Source organism: Cydia splendana, chromosome 24 (assembly GCF_910591565.1).
Source record: "Cydia splendana chromosome 24, ilCydSple1.2, whole genome shotgun sequence".
Taxonomy (NCBI): domain Eukaryota; kingdom Metazoa; phylum Arthropoda; class Insecta; order Lepidoptera; family Tortricidae; genus Cydia; species Cydia splendana.
In genome coordinates this window covers 11,001,940-11,020,104 of record NC_085983.1, presented here as the reverse complement: position 1 = coordinate 11,020,104, position 18,165 = coordinate 11,001,940, and the positions used below count along the sequence as shown (strand labels likewise).

The 18,165-nt window shown below is 48.6% G+C and overlaps 1 pseudogene; it reads right to left on the bottom strand.

The window, feature by feature from the left end:
• Window positions 1–1,950: 1,950 nt before the first annotated feature.
• The window catches only part of LOC134802513 (zinc finger protein 33B-like), a 29,848-nt pseudogene continuing 13,633 nt past the window's right edge, over window positions 1,951–18,165 (bottom strand).

The window sequence follows — 18,165 nt, the reverse complement described above, 5'->3', positions numbered from 1 at the left end:
TTTGTATTATATATGTTACGGTTGTCAAATATACATCAATTATTAATTAAATGAAACAGAATAGCCTGTTGCACAAACTATTTGACACACCAGTTAAAGTAACGGAGTATCCTAAGTATTCACCGTCAAGAAAGATAAGGAAGCGATAATATGAAGTAGGATTATTTCATGTTATTGTGAATTCACATTGCCTCACATACGAAGGCAGAATGCTTCGTCATGAAAATACTTACAGTTAACTAGACAACTAAAACACATGGCTCAAGTAGTGGAGTTCGGTATAAATTTGAGAACATTGATGTGCGAAAACTCTCGAGACCCTGACTTTCCTAAAAAAAATCTTGTGCCAAAAATGTCGAAGTACAAACATTCGTGTAAAAAACTGTGCTACTATTGTCGCCTGCCTGACGGGAATAACAAAAAGAAATACATCGAAATTGCGGCTCTTCTAAAGAAAATTGAATATGAAAGTTCTAGAGAGGTTTAAGATCAACCATTCCAAGACCAAAGTAATGGTTGTAAACAGGGCAAACATACACCCAGTTACCGACGCACTCAGCGATTATACGAAAAAGCGAGCTAGTTTGCTTAACTTGGGTTGATGCACTGGAGTGCCGGTGGTTGCACCGCCGAGATACGCCGCAGAGCTGGCTTGGCGAAGAGTGCTATGGCTAACCTCGACAAGATCTGGAAGAACAGAGGTATTCGGCGGGCAACTAAAGTACGCTTGGTACGAGCTCTCCTCTTTTCAATATTCCGGTATGGTGCCGAAACGTCGAGCCTCAAAAAGGGTGAAGTGGCAAAGGTTGGCGCTTTTGAGATGTGGTGTTAACGACGACTGCTGCTTATACCTTGGATAGGTAGAAGAATAAACCCATCCATTCTCAGAGAGCTCAATATCGCCACAGCTCTTCACAACATGCCATGGGTGAACCCATAGATTCTTCGGACATATTATCCAACGCATGATGTGGAGAAACACATGAATTTAGGCCGAATTAATGTTTGCTAGTGCTCGAGTTGGAGCATGTGGGCTTGCGGCAGTCTGCACTGTGCAGTCCACACGGCTTAGGAGTGACCGCACGAAATGAAGCAATAAGCCTGGCGCTTGTACGACTAGAAAACCCTTAGAAGGAAGCCATAGCAGTCCACTATGTCTAGCAAATTTCAAGGATATTTGGAGTTTTATTTTGTTAAAGTACGTAATTTTTAATAGGATAAGCCATGGAAATCGTCAGAAAATTGAGAGTTACCGATCGGATCCAGTTACTACGGAAATCAAGCTATTTTACCTGTCCTATATTCATTTACAAACCCCTTTTTTACTCACAGCCTATTCAAAACTATAAGTAGTTCACTGACCAGCAACCTAGATTGATCAAATTTTCAAGAAAAAGCACAAATTAATGATTTTTCTTAAGAAACCCGAAAGTCAAGGTCACGCCGATTTCACGCCGAAAACACGCCGCCGCCGCCAATTTTTTGGCAAACGCCGCCGCCGATCATTTTTTAATCGGCGCACACGTCTAACTCGGACATACTCGGAAGAGGAATTATTTTCGCTGTTTCATAGTTGAGCAATTCTCAAAAAGTTTGTACATTTCGATCACATCTTAGATTTCTATAAAAATTGGTATGCTGGTAGAGTATACGAAGCTGAACAACTTCCACCACATTTCCCAAAATGTCCCAGAAAGTTTCTAAGAAACATTCCTTTTTTGTTACCAAATGTGTAAGGAAATCTGGTAACAAAACAGGAAAGTTTTATAATAACTTTCTGGGACATTTTGGAAGTTGTTCAGCTTCGTATACTCTACCAGCATACCAATTTTTATAGAAATCTAAGATGTGATCGAAATGTACAAACTTTTTAAGAATTGCTCAATTAATTATCAAACAAGAATTTATTATCTGTTTTCGTAATCCAACAAATAAAAGTAGTCGATTCAAATAAAAAAAAACTTTTAATTCATTATATACACGACAAATTAAAATTTATTTATTTTATTATGCTTAGGTATTTATTACATTAACTTAAATATATTTCAGTCTGATGAATATCAATAAATAATCATCACAATTCGTAATATTACAACTATTACTAAAGTAAAGACGCGAAACACAAAGAATTTCGTAGTTTGACCGACCCGTTCCTAATAGGGGATATTACTGCAATGTTCTGCCGCCAGAGTGCAGCACTACCGACTCTAGTAAATTCATAGACTAACTTATACATACTGTGCCTTAAACTGTTTTTTGACAAGTTTTCACAGACAATAAAATATGATATTGATGCACCATGGCGGTTTGTTAACAAGGGCCTACCGGTAAGCGCGAAAATCGAAATTTAGTTATCTGCCTCTTTATCGCTCGAATATGCAAGAGTGATAGAGAGGCAGAAACCGAACTTTCGATTGTAGTGTTTCACGGTAGGCCATATGATTGACATAGTGACGCATGATGTGTCATTGATGTTTGTTTACTGTATGTGTACTAGTTTAGCGAATGGTAGCAAAATACACAAAGGCCCATTGTTGGGCATCAGTGCCACTGCCAATGTTTTTAAATGCGATATATGTCATCATTGGGCCAGCGAATATTATCGTTGTTTAGCCAACGGTACTAAAATACACAAAGGCCCATTTGTTGGGCATCAGTGCCACTGCCAATGTTGGTAAATGCGATGGTGGGCCAATACAAATTTTAATGTTGGCTACGGAACGAACCTCATCCCCACGTTTTCCCTACCGTTGGCACGTGGGCCCCAACGAAAATGCTACTAGGGACGCAGAGCTTTGCCTAATATTCCCTATTATATTACATACTATCCCGCCCATGATGCCGGCGGTCAATGCCGCTGTGCGAGCATGACAGCAATACAAAGCGCAAGCGATAGAGATAGAAAATGGCGGGGCAATGTACGAAATTATTTGTGTTATAAAACTGTAGTTACATTTATCACAATAATAACTGTAGTTAGACCAAGAAAAGTCTGCAACGATTTTGACACCACACGCAGTGCAAGTGTTATTTATACGTCATAATTTCATAAAAGTTTGACGTTTAAAATAACACTTGCACTGCGTGGGCTATCAAAATCGTTGCAGACTTATCTTGGTCTAACTCTACGAATAGTTATTACATCATATTTTTCCAATAATTATTAAACACAAAGGTCTGTTTACAACCAAAAACATAAAAAATACAAAGACTCATAAAATAATAAAGAATTGGCTTAATTTTACCAAATTAATTGTCTGTCTGCCTGTCTGTCTGTATGTAGGTATGTTTAAGCGGGCCCGGGCAGCGGTGGCATCACATCCATATCTTCTATCTTTTTTCCCTTCTTCGACTTCTTCGGTTGCACTTTCATCTGAAAAATAGTTATTTTTGTCAAAAATTTAATTTTTGATACAAGTTTTTATCGCTGACTCTACTTTTCTTTCAACATGACATTACAGATCTAATGTCCAATCCAATCTACGATGAAATAAATGTTTTATTTTTATTTCAGGCAACTAGTGGCCCATACATAAATACCTTAAAACTAGCATACATATTATAAAAATATATTTACAATGTCCATAACTGGTGTTTGTCAGTGTCCATCACTGGGTGTAACGTTGCCTTATGCAGGACTGAGGTGCAGACTGGAGTACCACCCGAAGGCGCCGCACTGGTAGGGGGTGTCCATAACTGGTATGTGTCCATGACTGGGTGTTACCTTATAATGCTCCTCGCGGATGTGCCTGTATAAGCTAGAGTACCACCCGAAGGCGCCGCACTGGTAGGGGGTGTCCATAACTGGTATGTGTCCATGACTGGGTGTTACCTTATAATGCTCCTCGCGGATGTGCCTGTATAAGCTAGAGTACCACCCGAAGGCGCCGCACTGGTAGGGGGTGTCCATAACTGGTATGTGTCCATGACTGGGTGTTACCTTATAATGCTCCTCGCGGATGTGCCTGTATAAGCTAGAGTACCACCCGAAGGCGCCGCACTGGTAGGGGGTGTCCATAACTGGTATGTGTCCATGACTGGGTGTTACCTTATAATGCTCCTCGCGGATGTGCCTGTATAAGCTAGAGTACCACCCGAAGGCGCCGCACTGGTAGGGGGTGTCCATAACTGGTATGTGTCCATGACTGGGTGTTACCTTATAATGCTCCTCGCGGATGTGCCTGTATAAGCTAGAGTACCACCCGAAGGCGCCGCACTGGTAGGGGGTGTCCATAACTGGTATGTGTCCATGACTGGGTGTTACCTTATAATGCTCCTCGCGGATGTGCCTGTATAAGCTAGAGTACCACCCGAAGGCGCCGCACTGGTAGGGGGTGTCCATAACTGGTATGTGTCCATGACTGGGTGTTACCTTATAATGCTCCTCGCGGATGTGCCTGTATAAGCTAGAGTACCACCCGAAGGCGCCGCACTGGTAGGGGGTGTCCATAACTGGTATGTGTCCATGACTGGGTGTTACCTTATAATGCTCCTCGCGGATGTGCCTGTATAAGCTAGAGTACCACCCGAAGGCGCCGCACTGGTAGGGGGTGTCCATAACTGGTATGTGTCCATGACTGGGTGTTACCTTATAATGCTCCTCGCGGATGTGCCTGTATAAGCTAGAGTACCACCCGAAGGCGCCGCACTGGTAGGGGGTGTCCATAACTGGTATGTGTCCATGACTGGGTGTTACCTTATAATGCTCCTCGCGGATGTGCCTGTATAAGCTAGAGTACCACCCGAAGGCGCCGCACTGGTAGGGGGTGTCCATAACTGGTATGTGTCCATGACTGGGTGTTACCTTATAATGCTCCTCGCGGATGTGCCTGTATAAGCTAGAGTACCACCCGAAGGCGCCGCACTGGTAGGGGGTGTCCATAACTGGTATGTGTCCATGACTGGGTGTTACCTTATAATGCTCCTCGCGGATGTGCCTGTATAAGCTAGAGTACCACCCGAAGGCGCCGCACTGGTAGGGGGTGTCCATAACTGGTATGTGTCCATGACTGGGTGTTACCTTATAATGCTCCTCGCGGATGTGCCTGTATAAGCTAGAGTACCACCCGAAGGCGCCGCACTGGTAGGGGGTGTCCATAACTGGTATGTGTCCATGACTGGGTGTTACCTTATAATGCTCCTCGCGGATGTGCCTGTATAAGCTAGAGTACCACCCGAAGGCGCCGCACTGGTAGGGGGTGTCCATAACTGGTATGTGTCCATGACTGGGTGTTACCTTATAATGCTCCTCGCGGATGTGCCTGTATAAGCTAGAGTACCACCCGAAGGCGCCGCACTGGTAGGGGGTGTCCATAACTGGTATGTGTCCATGACTGGGTGTTACCTTATAATGCTCCTCGCGGATGTGCCTGTATAAGCTAGAGTACCACCCGAAGGCGCCGCACTGGTAGGGGGTGTCCATAACTGGTATGTGTCCATGACTGGGTGTTACCTTATAATGCTCCTCGCGGATGTGCCTGTATAAGCTAGAGTACCACCCGAAGGCGCCGCACTGGTAGGGGGTGTCCATAACTGGTATGTGTCCATGACTGGGTGTTACCTTATAATGCTCCTCGCGGATGTGCCTGTATAAGCTAGAGTACCACCCGAAGGCGCCGCACTGGTAGGGGGTGTCCATAACTGGTATGTGTCCATGACTGGGTGTTACCTTATAATGCTCCTCGCGGATGTGCCTGTATAAGCTAGAGTACCACCCGAAGGCGCCGCACTGGTAGGGGGTGTCCATAACTGGTATGTGTCCATGACTGGGTGTTACCTTATAATGCTCCTCGCGGATGTGCCTGTATAAGCTAGAGTACCACCCGAAGGCGCCGCACTGGTAGGGGGTGTCCATAACTGGTATGTGTCCATGACTGGGTGTTACCTTATAATGCTCCTCGCGGATGTGCCTGTATAAGCTAGAGTACCACCCGAAGGCGCCGCACTGGTAGGGGGTGTCCATAACTGGTATGTGTCCATGACTGGGTGTTACCTTATAATGCTCCTCGCGGATGTGCCTGTATAAGCTAGAGTACCACCCGAAGGCGCCGCACTGGTAGAGGGTGTCCATAACTGGTATGTGTCCATCACTGGGTGTTACCTTACATTACAAACTCGAAGACCGCGCCACACTTGTATTACTCGTGTCAATAACTGGTATGTGTCCATGACTGGGTGTTACCTTATAATGCTCCTCGCGGATGTGCCTGTATAAGCTAGAGTACCACCCGAAGGCGCCGCACTGGTAGGGGGTGTCCATAACTGGTATGTGTCCATGACTGGGTGTTACCTTATAATGCTCCTCGCGGATGTGCCTGTATAAGCTAGAGTACCACCCGAAGGCGCCGCACTGGTAGGGGGTGTCCATAACTGGTATGTGTCCATGACTGGGTGTTACCTTATAATGCTCCTCGCGGATGTGCCTGTATAAGCTAGAGTACCACCCGAAGGCGCCGCACTGGTAGGGGGTGTCCATAACTGGTATGTGTCCATGACTGGGTGTTACCTTATAATGCTCCTCGCGGATGTGCCTGTATAAGCTAGAGTACCACCCGAAGGCGCCGCACTGGTAGGGGGTGTCCATAACTGGTATGTGTCCATGACTGGGTGTTACCTTATAATGCTCCTCGCGGATGTGCCTGTATAAGCTAGAGTACCACCCGAAGGCGCCGCACTGGTAGGGGGTGTCCATAACTGGTATGTGTCCATGACTGGGTGTTACCTTATAATGCTCCTCGCGGATGTGCCTGTATAAGCTAGAGTACCACCCGAAGGCGCCGCACTGGTAGGGGGTGTCCATAACTGGTATGTGTCCATGACTGGGTGTTACCTTATAATGCTCCTCGCGGATGTGCCTGTATAAGCTAGAGTACCACCCGAAGGCGCCGCACTGGTAGGGGGTGTCCATAACTGGTATGTGTCCATGACTGGGTGTTACCTTATAATGCTCCTCGCGGATGTGCCTGTATAAGCTAGAGTACCACCCGAAGGCGCCGCACTGGTAGGGGGTGTCCATAACTGGTATGTGTCCATCACTGGGTGTTACCTTACATTACAAACTCGAAGACCGCGCCACACTTGTATTACTCGTGTCAATAACTGGTCTGTGTCCAGTACTGGGTGTTACCTTATAATGCTCCTCGCGGATGTGCCTGTATAAGCTAGAGTACCACCCGAAGGCGCCGCACTGGTAGGGGGTGTCCATAACTGGTATGTGTCCATGACTGGGTGTTACCTTATAATGCTCCTCGCGGATGTGCCTGTATAAGCTAGAGTACCACCCGAAGGCGCCGCACTGGTAGGGGGTGTCCATAACTGGTATGTGTCCATCACTGGGTGTTACCTTACATTACAAACTCGAAGACCGCGCCACACTTGTATTACTCGTGTCAATAACTGGTCTGTGTCCAGTACTGGGTGTTACCTTATAATGCTCCTCGCGGATGTGCCTGTATAAGCTAGAGTACCACCCGAAGGCGCCGCACTGGTAGGGGGTGTCCATAACTGGTATGTGTCCATGACTGGGTGTTACCTTATAATGCTCCTCGCGGATGTGCCTGTATAAGCTAGAGTACCACCCGAAGGCGCCGCACTGGTAGGGGGTGTCCATAACTGGTATGTGTCCATGACTGGGTGTTACCTTATAATGCTCCTCGCGGATGTGCCTGTATAAGCTAGAGTACCACCCGAAGGCGCCGCACTGGTAGGGGGTGTCCATAACTGGTATGTGTCCATGACTGGGTGTTACCTTATAATGCTCCTCGCGGATGTGCCTGTATAAGCTAGAGTACCACCCGAAGGCGCCGCACTGGTAGGGGGTGTCCATAACTGGTATGTGTCCATGACTGGGTGTTACCTTATAATGCTCCTCGCGGATGTGCCTGTATAAGCTAGAGTACCACCCGAAGGCGCCGCACTGGTAGGGGGTGTCCATAACTGGTATGTGTCCATGACTGGGTGTTACCTTATAATGCTCCTCGCGGATGTGCCTGTATAAGCTAGAGTACCACCCGAAGGCGCCGCACTGGTAGGGGGTGTCCATAACTGGTATGTGTCCATGACTGGGTGTTACCTTATAATGCTCCTCGCGGATGTGCCTGTATAAGCTAGAGTACCACCCGAAGGCGCCGCACTGGTAGGGGGTGTCCATAACTGGTATGTGTCCATGACTGGGTGTTACCTTATAATGCTCCTCGCGGATGTGCCTGTATAAGCTAGAGTACCACCCGAAGGCGCCGCACTGGTAGGGGGTGTCCATAACTGGTATGTGTCCATGACTGGGTGTTACCTTATAATGCTCCTCGCGGATGTGCCTGTATAAGCTAGAGTACCACCCGAAGGCGCCGCACTGGTAGGGGGTGTCCATAACTGGTATGTGTCCATGACTGGGTGTTACCTTATAATGCTCCTCGCGGATGTGCCTGTATAAGCTAGAGTACCACCCGAAGGCGCCGCACTGGTAGGGGGTGTCCATAACTGGTATGTGTCCATGACTGGGTGTTACCTTATAATGCTCCTCGCGGATGTGCCTGTATAAGCTAGAGTACCACCCGAAGGCGCCGCACTGGTAGGGGGTGTCCATAACTGGTATGTGTCCATGACTGGGTGTTACCTTATAATGCTCCTCGCGGATGTGCCTGTATAAGCTAGAGTACCACCCGAAGGCGCCGCACTGGTAGGGGGTGTCCATAACTGGTATGTGTCCATGACTGGGTGTTACCTTATAATGCTCCTCGCGGATGTGCCTGTATAAGCTAGAGTACCACCCGAAGGCGCCGCACTGGTAGGGGGTGTCCATAACTGGTATGTGTCCATGACTGGGTGTTACCTTATAATGCTCCTCGCGGATGTGCCTGTATAAGCTAGAGTACCACCCGAAGGCGCCGCACTGGTAGGGGGTGTCCATAACTGGTATGTGTCCATGACTGGGTGTTACCTTATAATGCTCCTCGCGGATGTGCCTGTATAAGCTAGAGTACCACCCGAAGGCGCCGCACTGGTAGGGGGTGTCCATAACTGGTATGTGTCCATGACTGGGTGTTACCTTATAATGCTCCTCGCGGATGTGCCTGTATAAGCTAGAGTACCACCCGAAGGCGCCGCACTGGTAGGGGGTGTCCATAACTGGTATGTGTCCATGACTGGGTGTTACCTTATAATGCTCCTCGCGGATGTGCCTGTATAAGCTAGAGTACCACCCGAAGGCGCCGCACTGGTAGGGGGTGTCCATAACTGGTATGTGTCCATGACTGGGTGTTACCTTATAATGCTCCTCGCGGATGTGCCTGTATAAGCTAGAGTACCACCCGAAGGCGCCGCACTGGTAGGGGGTGTCCATAACTGGTATGTGTCCATGACTGGGTGTTACCTTATAATGCTCCTCGCGGATGTGCCTGTATAAGCTAGAGTACCACCCGAAGGCGCCGCACTGGTAGGGGGTGTCCATAACTGGTATGTGTCCATGACTGGGTGTTACCTTATAATGCTCCTCGCGGATGTGCCTGTATAAGCTAGAGTACCACCCGAAGGCGCCGCACTGGTAGGGGGTGTCCATAACTGGTATGTGTCCATGACTGGGTGTTACCTTATAATGCTCCTCGCGGATGTGCCTGTATAAGCTAGAGTACCACCCGAAGGCGCCGCACTGGTAGGGGGTGTCCATAACTGGTATGTGTCCATGACTGGGTGTTACCTTATAATGCTCCTCGCGGATGTGCCTGTATAAGCTAGAGTACCACCCGAAGGCGCCGCACTGGTAGGGGGTGTCCATAACTGGTATGTGTCCATGACTGGGTGTTACCTTATAATGCTCCTCGCGGATGTGCCTGTATAAGCTAGAGTACCACCCGAAGGCGCCGCACTGGTAGGGGGTGTCCATAACTGGTATGTGTCCATGACTGGGTGTTACCTTATAATGCTCCTCGCGGATGTGCCTGTATAAGCTAGAGTACCACCCGAAGGCGCCGCACTGGTAGGGGGTGTCCATAACTGGTATGTGTCCATGACTGGGTGTTACCTTATAATGCTCCTCGCGGATGTGCCTGTATAAGCTAGAGTACCACCCGAAGGCGCCGCACTGGTAGGGGGTGTCCATAACTGGTATGTGTCCATGACTGGGTGTTACCTTATAATGCTCCTCGCGGATGTGCCTGTATAAGCTAGAGTACCACCCGAAGGCGCCGCACTGGTAGGGGGTGTCCATAACTGGTATGTGTCCATGACTGGGTGTTACCTTATAATGCTCCTCGCGGATGTGCCTGTATAAGCTAGAGTACCACCCGAAGGCGCCGCACTGGTAGGGGGTGTCCATAACTGGTATGTGTCCATGACTGGGTGTTACCTTATAATGCTCCTCGCGGATGTGCCTGTATAAGCTAGAGTACCACCCGAAGGCGCCGCACTGGTAGGGGGTGTCCATAACTGGTATGTGTCCATGACTGGGTGTTACCTTATAATGCTCCTCGCGGATGTGCCTGTATAAGCTAGAGTACCACCCGAAGGCGCCGCACTGGTAGGGGGTGTCCATAACTGGTATGTGTCCATGACTGGGTGTTACCTTATAATGCTCCTCGCGGATGTGCCTGTATAAGCTAGAGTACCACCCGAAGGCGCCGCACTGGTAGGGGGTGTCCATAACTGGTATGTGTCCATGACTGGGTGTTACCTTATAATGCTCCTCGCGGATGTGCCTGTATAAGCTAGAGTACCACCCGAAGGCGCCGCACTGGTAGGGGGTGTCCATAACTGGTATGTGTCCATGACTGGGTGTTACCTTATAATGCTCCTCGCGGATGTGCCTGTATAAGCTAGAGTACCACCCGAAGGCGCCGCACTGGTAGGGGGTGTCCATAACTGGTATGTGTCCATGACTGGGTGTTACCTTATAATGCTCCTCGCGGATGTGCCTGTATAAGCTAGAGTACCACCCGAAGGCGCCGCACTGGTAGGGGGTGTCCATAACTGGTATGTGTCCATGACTGGGTGTTACCTTATAATGCTCCTCGCGGATGTGCCTGTATAAGCTAGAGTACCACCCGAAGGCGCCGCACTGGTAGGGGGTGTCCATAACTGGTATGTGTCCATGACTGGGTGTTACCTTATAATGCTCCTCGCGGATGTGCCTGTATAAGCTAGAGTACCACCCGAAGGCGCCGCACTGGTAGGGGGTGTCCATAACTGGTATGTGTCCATGACTGGGTGTTACCTTATAATGCTCCTCGCGGATGTGCCTGTATAAGCTAGAGTACCACCCGAAGGCGCCGCACTGGTAGGGGGTGTCCATAACTGGTATGTGTCCATGACTGGGTGTTACCTTATAATGCTCCTCGCGGATGTGCCTGTATAAGCTAGAGTACCACCCGAAGGCGCCGCACTGGTAGGGGGTGTCCATAACTGGTATGTGTCCATGACTGGGTGTTACCTTATAATGCTCCTCGCGGATGTGCCTGTATAAGCTAGAGTACCACCCGAAGGCGCCGCACTGGTAGGGGGTGTCCATAACTGGTATGTGTCCATGACTGGGTGTTACCTTATAATGCTCCTCGCGGATGTGCCTGTATAAGCTAGAGTACCACCCGAAGGCGCCGCACTGGTAGGGGGTGTCCATAACTGGTATGTGTCCATGACTGGGTGTTACCTTATAATGCTCCTCGCGGATGTGCCTGTATAAGCTAGAGTACCACCCGAAGGCGCCGCACTGGTAGGGGGTGTCCATAACTGGTATGTGTCCATGACTGGGTGTTACCTTATAATGCTCCTCGCGGATGTGCCTGTATAAGCTAGAGTACCACCCGAAGGCGCCGCACTGGTAGGGGGTGTCCATAACTGGTATGTGTCCATGACTGGGTGTTACCTTATAATGCTCCTCGCGGATGTGCCTGTATAAGCTAGAGTACCACCCGAAGGCGCCGCACTGGTAGGGGGTGTCCATAACTGGTATGTGTCCATGACTGGGTGTTACCTTATAATGCTCCTCGCGGATGTGCCTGTATAAGCTAGAGTACCACCCGAAGGCACCGCACTGGTAGGGGGTGTCCATAACTGGTATGTGTCCATGACTGGGTGTTACCTTATAATGCTCCTCGCGGATGTGCCTGTATAAGCTAGAGTACCACCCGAAGGCGCCGCACTGGTAGGGGGTGTCCATAACTGGTATGTGTCCATGACTGGGTGTTACCTTATAATGCTCCTCGCGGATGTGCCTGTATAAGCTAGAGTACCACCCGAAGGCGCCGCACTGGTAGGGGGTGTCCATAACTGGTATGTGTCCATGACTGGGTGTTACCTTATAATGCTCCTCGCGGATGTGCCTGTATAAGCTAGAGTACCACCCGAAGGCGCCGCACTGGTAGGGGGTGTCCATAACTGGTATGTGTCCATGACTGGGTGTTACCTTATAATGCTCCTCGCGGATGTGCCTGTATAAGCTAGAGTACCACCCGAAGGCGCCGCACTGGTAGGGGGTGTCCATAACTGGTATGTGTCCATGACTGGGTGTTACCTTATAATGCTCCTCGCGGATGTGCCTGTATAAGCTAGAGTACCACCCGAAGGCGCCGCACTGGTAGGGGGTGTCCATAACTGGTATGTGTCCATGACTGGGTGTTACCTTATAATGCTCCTCGCGGATGTGCCTGTATAAGCTAGAGTACCACCCGAAGGCGCCGCACTGGTAGGGGGTGTCCATAACTGGTATGTGTCCATGACTGGGTGTTACCTTATAATGCTCCTCGCGGATGTGCCTGTATAAGCTAGAGTACCACCCGAAGGCGCCGCACTGGTAGGGGGTGTCCATAACTGGTATGTGTCCATGACTGGGTGTTACCTTATAATGCTCCTCGCGGATGTGCCTGTATAAGCTAGAGTACCACCCGAAGGCGCCGCACTGGTAGGGGGTGTCCATAACTGGTATGTGTCCATGACTGGGTGTTACCTTATAATGCTCCTCGCGGATGTGCCTGTATAAGCTAGAGTACCACCCGAAGGCGCCGCACTGGTAGGGGGTGTCCATAACTGGTATGTGTCCATGACTGGGTGTTACCTTATAATGCTCCTCGCGGATGTGCCTGTATAAGCTAGAGTACCACCCGAAGGCGCCGCACTGGTAGGGGGTGTCCATAACTGGTATGTGTCCATGACTGGGTGTTACCTTATAATGCTCCTCGCGGATGTGCCTGTATAAGCTAGAGTACCACCCGAAGGCGCCGCACTGGTAGGGGGTGTCCATAACTGGTATGTGTCCATGACTGGGTGTTACCTTATAATGCTCCTCGCGGATGTGCCTGTATAAGCTAGAGTACCACCCGAAGGCGCCGCACTGGTAGGGGGTGTCCATAACTGGTATGTGTCCATGACTGGGTGTTACCTTATAATGCTCCTCGCGGATGTGCCTGTATAAGCTAGAGTACCACCCGAAGGCGCCGCACTGGTAGGGGGTGTCCATAACTGGTATGTGTCCATGACTGGGTGTTACCTTATAATGCTCCTCGCGGATGTGCCTGTATAAGCTAGAGTACCACCCGAAGGCGCCGCACTGGTAGGGGGTGTCCATAACTGGTATGGGTCCATGACTGGGTGTTACCTTATAATGCTCCTCGCGGATGTGCCTGTATAAGCTAGAGTACCACCCGAAGGCGCCGCACTGGTAGGGGGTGTCCATAACTGGTATGTGTCCATGACTGGGTGTTACCTTATAATGCTCCTCGCTGATGTGCCTGTATAAGCTAGAGTACCACCCGAAGGCGCCGCACTGGTAGGGGGTGTCCATAACTGGTATGTGTCCATGACTGGGTGTTACCTTATAATGCTCCTCGCGGATGTGCCTGTATAAGCTAGAGTACCACCCGAAGGCGCCGCACTGGTAGGGGGTGTCCATAACTGGTATGTGTCCATGACTGGGTGTTACCTTATAATGCTCCTCGCGGATGTGCCTGTATAAGCTAGAGTACCACCCGAAGGCGCCGCACTGGTAGGGGGTGTCCATAACTGGTATGTGTCCATGACTGGGTGTTACCTTATAATGCTCCTCGCGGATGTGCCTGTATAAGCTAGAGTACCACCCGAAGGCGCCGCACTGGTAGGGGGTGTCCATAACTGGTATGTGTCCATGACTGGGTGTTACCTTATAATGCTCCTCGCGGATGTGCCTGTATAAGCTAGAGTACCACCCGAAGGCGCCGCACTGGTAGGGGGTGTCCATAACTGGTATGTGTCCATGACTGGGTGTTACCTTATAATGCTCCTCGCGGATGTGCCTGTATAAGCTAGAGTACCACCCGAAGGCGCCGCACTGGTAGGGGGTGTCCATAACTGGTATGTGTCCATGACTGGGTGTTACCTTATAATGCTCCTCGCGGATGTGCCTGTATAAGCTAGAGTACCACCCGAAGGCGCCGCACTGGTAGGGGGTGTCCATAACTGGTATGTGTCCATGACTGGGTGTTACCTTATAATGCTCCTCGCGGATGTGCCTGTATAAACTAGAGTACCACCCGAAGGCACCGCACTGGTAGGGGGTGTCCATAACTGGTATGTGTCCATGACTGGGTGTTACCTTATAATGCTCCTCGCGGATGTGCCTGTATAAGCTAGAGTACCACCCGAAGGCGCCGCACTGGTAGGGGGTGTCCATAACTGGTATATGTCCACGACTGGGTGTTACCTTATAATGCACCTCGCGGATGTGCCTGTACAAGCTAGAGTACCACCCAAAGGCCGCCCCACACTGTCCGCACTCGTACGGCGTCTCACGTGTATGCATCGCCACTATGTGGTACTTTAATTTCGCTGCGTTCTGGAAATGGAAATAAAAATAAGAGTAGGACCAAGTTAATTCTACGTGCCATGATAAAGTATGGCAATGTCATTTATGTCAATTCTATGAAAATATTAATAATGACACTCCCTCATTTTGTTCCATTCAAGTCGATGCAAATTTAGCTTATACGGACTCTACATAAATACGTAAAAGATCTGCAAGGCTCGTAACCGGTTTAACAAATACCGGTTAATTTCGGTTTTACTCCAAACTTGCATAGAATGGGAACGTTTTAAGAACTTTGTTGTAAAATAATGACATTTAATCGCGTTAGACCCGTTAATGACATTAATTAACTTTATTGTAACCTAAATAAACCGGTTTATTCGACGAGCGTCGAGATGTCCGGGGGTTACCGCGTAAACAAAGATACCGTGCGTAGCAATAAACCGGTTTAAAAATAAAGGTTTTGCGCCAAGTACAATAACGGTTTGGAAATTTAACCGGTTTCCGAGCCCTGCTTTATAATACCATTGATGAAAAGACTGCCATTTTTTCTTGTACGGTGGGCCGCTAGGCGTCTACAGACCTGATAAGATTTCCCGCAGACGTGACACAAGTTGTCCTTCTTCTCCTTATTGCGGTGGACGTTCTGTAGGTGCACGTACAGCGACGTGTGACATTTGAAGGGCTGCAAACATAATATTTGGGTCCAAATCTTTTCTTAGTATATGACAGCGCGTAGCTTGAGTTATGCGTTTTTTCTGTGGTCATTACAAAATAAATCAACTTTAAACCGGTCCCTTATAGAGTTACAGCAAAGAGAATTTAGTATAGAAACGTATTGTCAAAGTAAATTTTGTAGTCACAGTTTTACTGCCATCTTTCGACACATGATGAAAAGTTTTAGAACGACATTTGACTTCGATCCTTGTTTTTACACTGACATGTGTTAAATTTGTTAACTATCAAAAGGTGTCGCCATCTACACGAGTATAATCCAAAAAAATATATAAGTACAGTCGCCATCAGATATATCGGAGCGGCCAAGGTGTTCACAATATCTGAACACGCGCTCTAACGCCCTGACAATAAAGGCGTGTTCCGATATTTGTGAGCATCTTGGCCGCTCCGATATATCTGATGGCGACTGTACCTACAGTCAAGTGTACAAATATGGGTGCATACAACTTACTCAAAAAGATGTCCCATAGTTCTTAATTCGCTGACATAAGAGCTATGGGACATATTTTTGAGTATGATGAGTGCACCAAGGCTCGGAACCGGTTTTTTTTTTTAACTCCGAAATAGTCCAATATTTTTAATTACCTATTTTATGCTCTTTACGTAGGACTGAATTATGTATTTAGGTAACAACTTTGTATTATTAGATTGTCCCATTAAAAATGGAATAACCAAAGAACGTAATAATACCGGTATTTTTTGTATGAAGAAAAAACCGGTTCCGAGACTTGGAGTGCCCCCATATTTGTACCCTTGACTGTACCTTATTACAGAGCTGGCACCGGAACTTGATCTTCTTGAGATGCTCCCAGTCCACGTGGTCCCTCAACCGGGTCTTGTTCACAAACTTCTTACCGCACTCGTTGCAAACGAAACTAGAGAGAAGTCGGGGCCTGCTACAAATCGACAGAGTATACCTTGTTACAGAGCTGGCACCGGAACTTGATCTTCTTGAGATGCCCCCAGTCCACGTGGTCCCTCAACCGGGTCTTGTTCACAAACTTCTTACCGCACTCGTTGCATACGAAACTGGAGAGAAGTCGTGACCTGCTACAAATCGACAGACTATACCTTGTTACAGAGCTGGCACCGGAACTTGATCTTCTTGAGATGCTCCCAGTCCACGTGGTCCCTCAACCGGGTCTTGTTCACAAACTTCTTACCGCACTCGTTGCAAACGAAACTAGAGAGAAGTCGGGGCCTGCTACAAATCGACAGAGTATACCTTGTTACAGAGCTGGCACCGGAACTTGATCTTCTTGAGATGCTCCCAGTCCACGTGGTCCCTCAACCGGGTCTTGTTCACGAACTTCTTACCGCACTCGTTGCATACGAAACTGGAAAATATAACAATTCAAAAAACCGGTTAAATGCGAGTCGGACTCGCCCACCGAGGGTTTTGTTATAGGGGCAACAGAAATGCACTGTGAAAAATTCAACTGTCTAGCTATCACGGTTCATGAGTTACAGCCTGGTGACAGACAGACAGACGGACGGACGATAAAGTGATGCTATAAAGTGTTCCGTTTTTTCCTTTTGAGGTACGGAACCCTAAAAAATACCTACAGGCTCTATAACATATGCTTAATCTTGGAAGCTAAATTTGACCCAGTTCCCGATTTCCGATTAAGCTCAAAATTTGCATGACACACATCATTTTCATTTCATTTCATTTATTTCAGCATATATAAGCATTACAGTGTCATACCAAAGCGCTTACATACTAGTCACGTCAATTTACTTACATAAAAAATAAAAACATTTAATACACATTATCAAGACACCAAATTAATTCGATAGCAATTCCATAATAAATCCCATAATTTCATGGTACCATCGAGCTGATCCGATGATGGCCTCAGGAAGCGGCCATAGGAACCTTGATTAAACAAATCAACCTAATTGTGTTTGAGTTTGTTAAAATTGTTTCGATGAGTACTAGTTGCCTGTTGAATGAAAAGTACAGTCAATGACAAAATATTGTATGAAAAATGAAATTTTTGACAGAAAGATTTTATTTAAGTACCTGTACTCGCTCTCGGACACGTGTCGCCGCGACACGCGCAGATGTTGTCGGTACGTCGCGACGGACGCGACCCGCTTGTCGCACAGCGCGCAGTACAGCCCGCCGTCGTCTCGAGCCTGGTACACTTATGAAGCGTTATATATCTGATAGTGACTCTACCTGAACTCGCTCTCGGAGACGTGTCGCCGCGACACGCGCAGATGTTGTCGGTACGTCGCGACGGACGCGACCCGCTTGTCGCACAGCGCGCAGTACAGCCCGCCGTCGTCTCGAGCCTGGTACACTTATGAAGCGTTATATATCTGATAGTGACTCTACCTGAACTCGCTCTCGGAGACGTGTCGCCGCGACACGCGCAGATGTTGTCGGTACGTCGCGACGGACGCGACCCGCTTGTCGCACAGCGCGCAGTACAGCCCGCCGTCGTCTCGAGCCTGGTACACTTATGAAGCGTTATATATCTGATAGTGACTCTACCTGAACTCGCTCTCGGACACGTGTCGCCGCGACACGCGCAGATGTTGTCGGTACGTCGCGACGGACGCGACCCGCTTGTCGCACAGCGCGCAGTACAGCCCGCCGTCGTCTCGAGCCTGGTACACTTATGAAGCGTTATATATCTGATAGTGACTCTACCTGA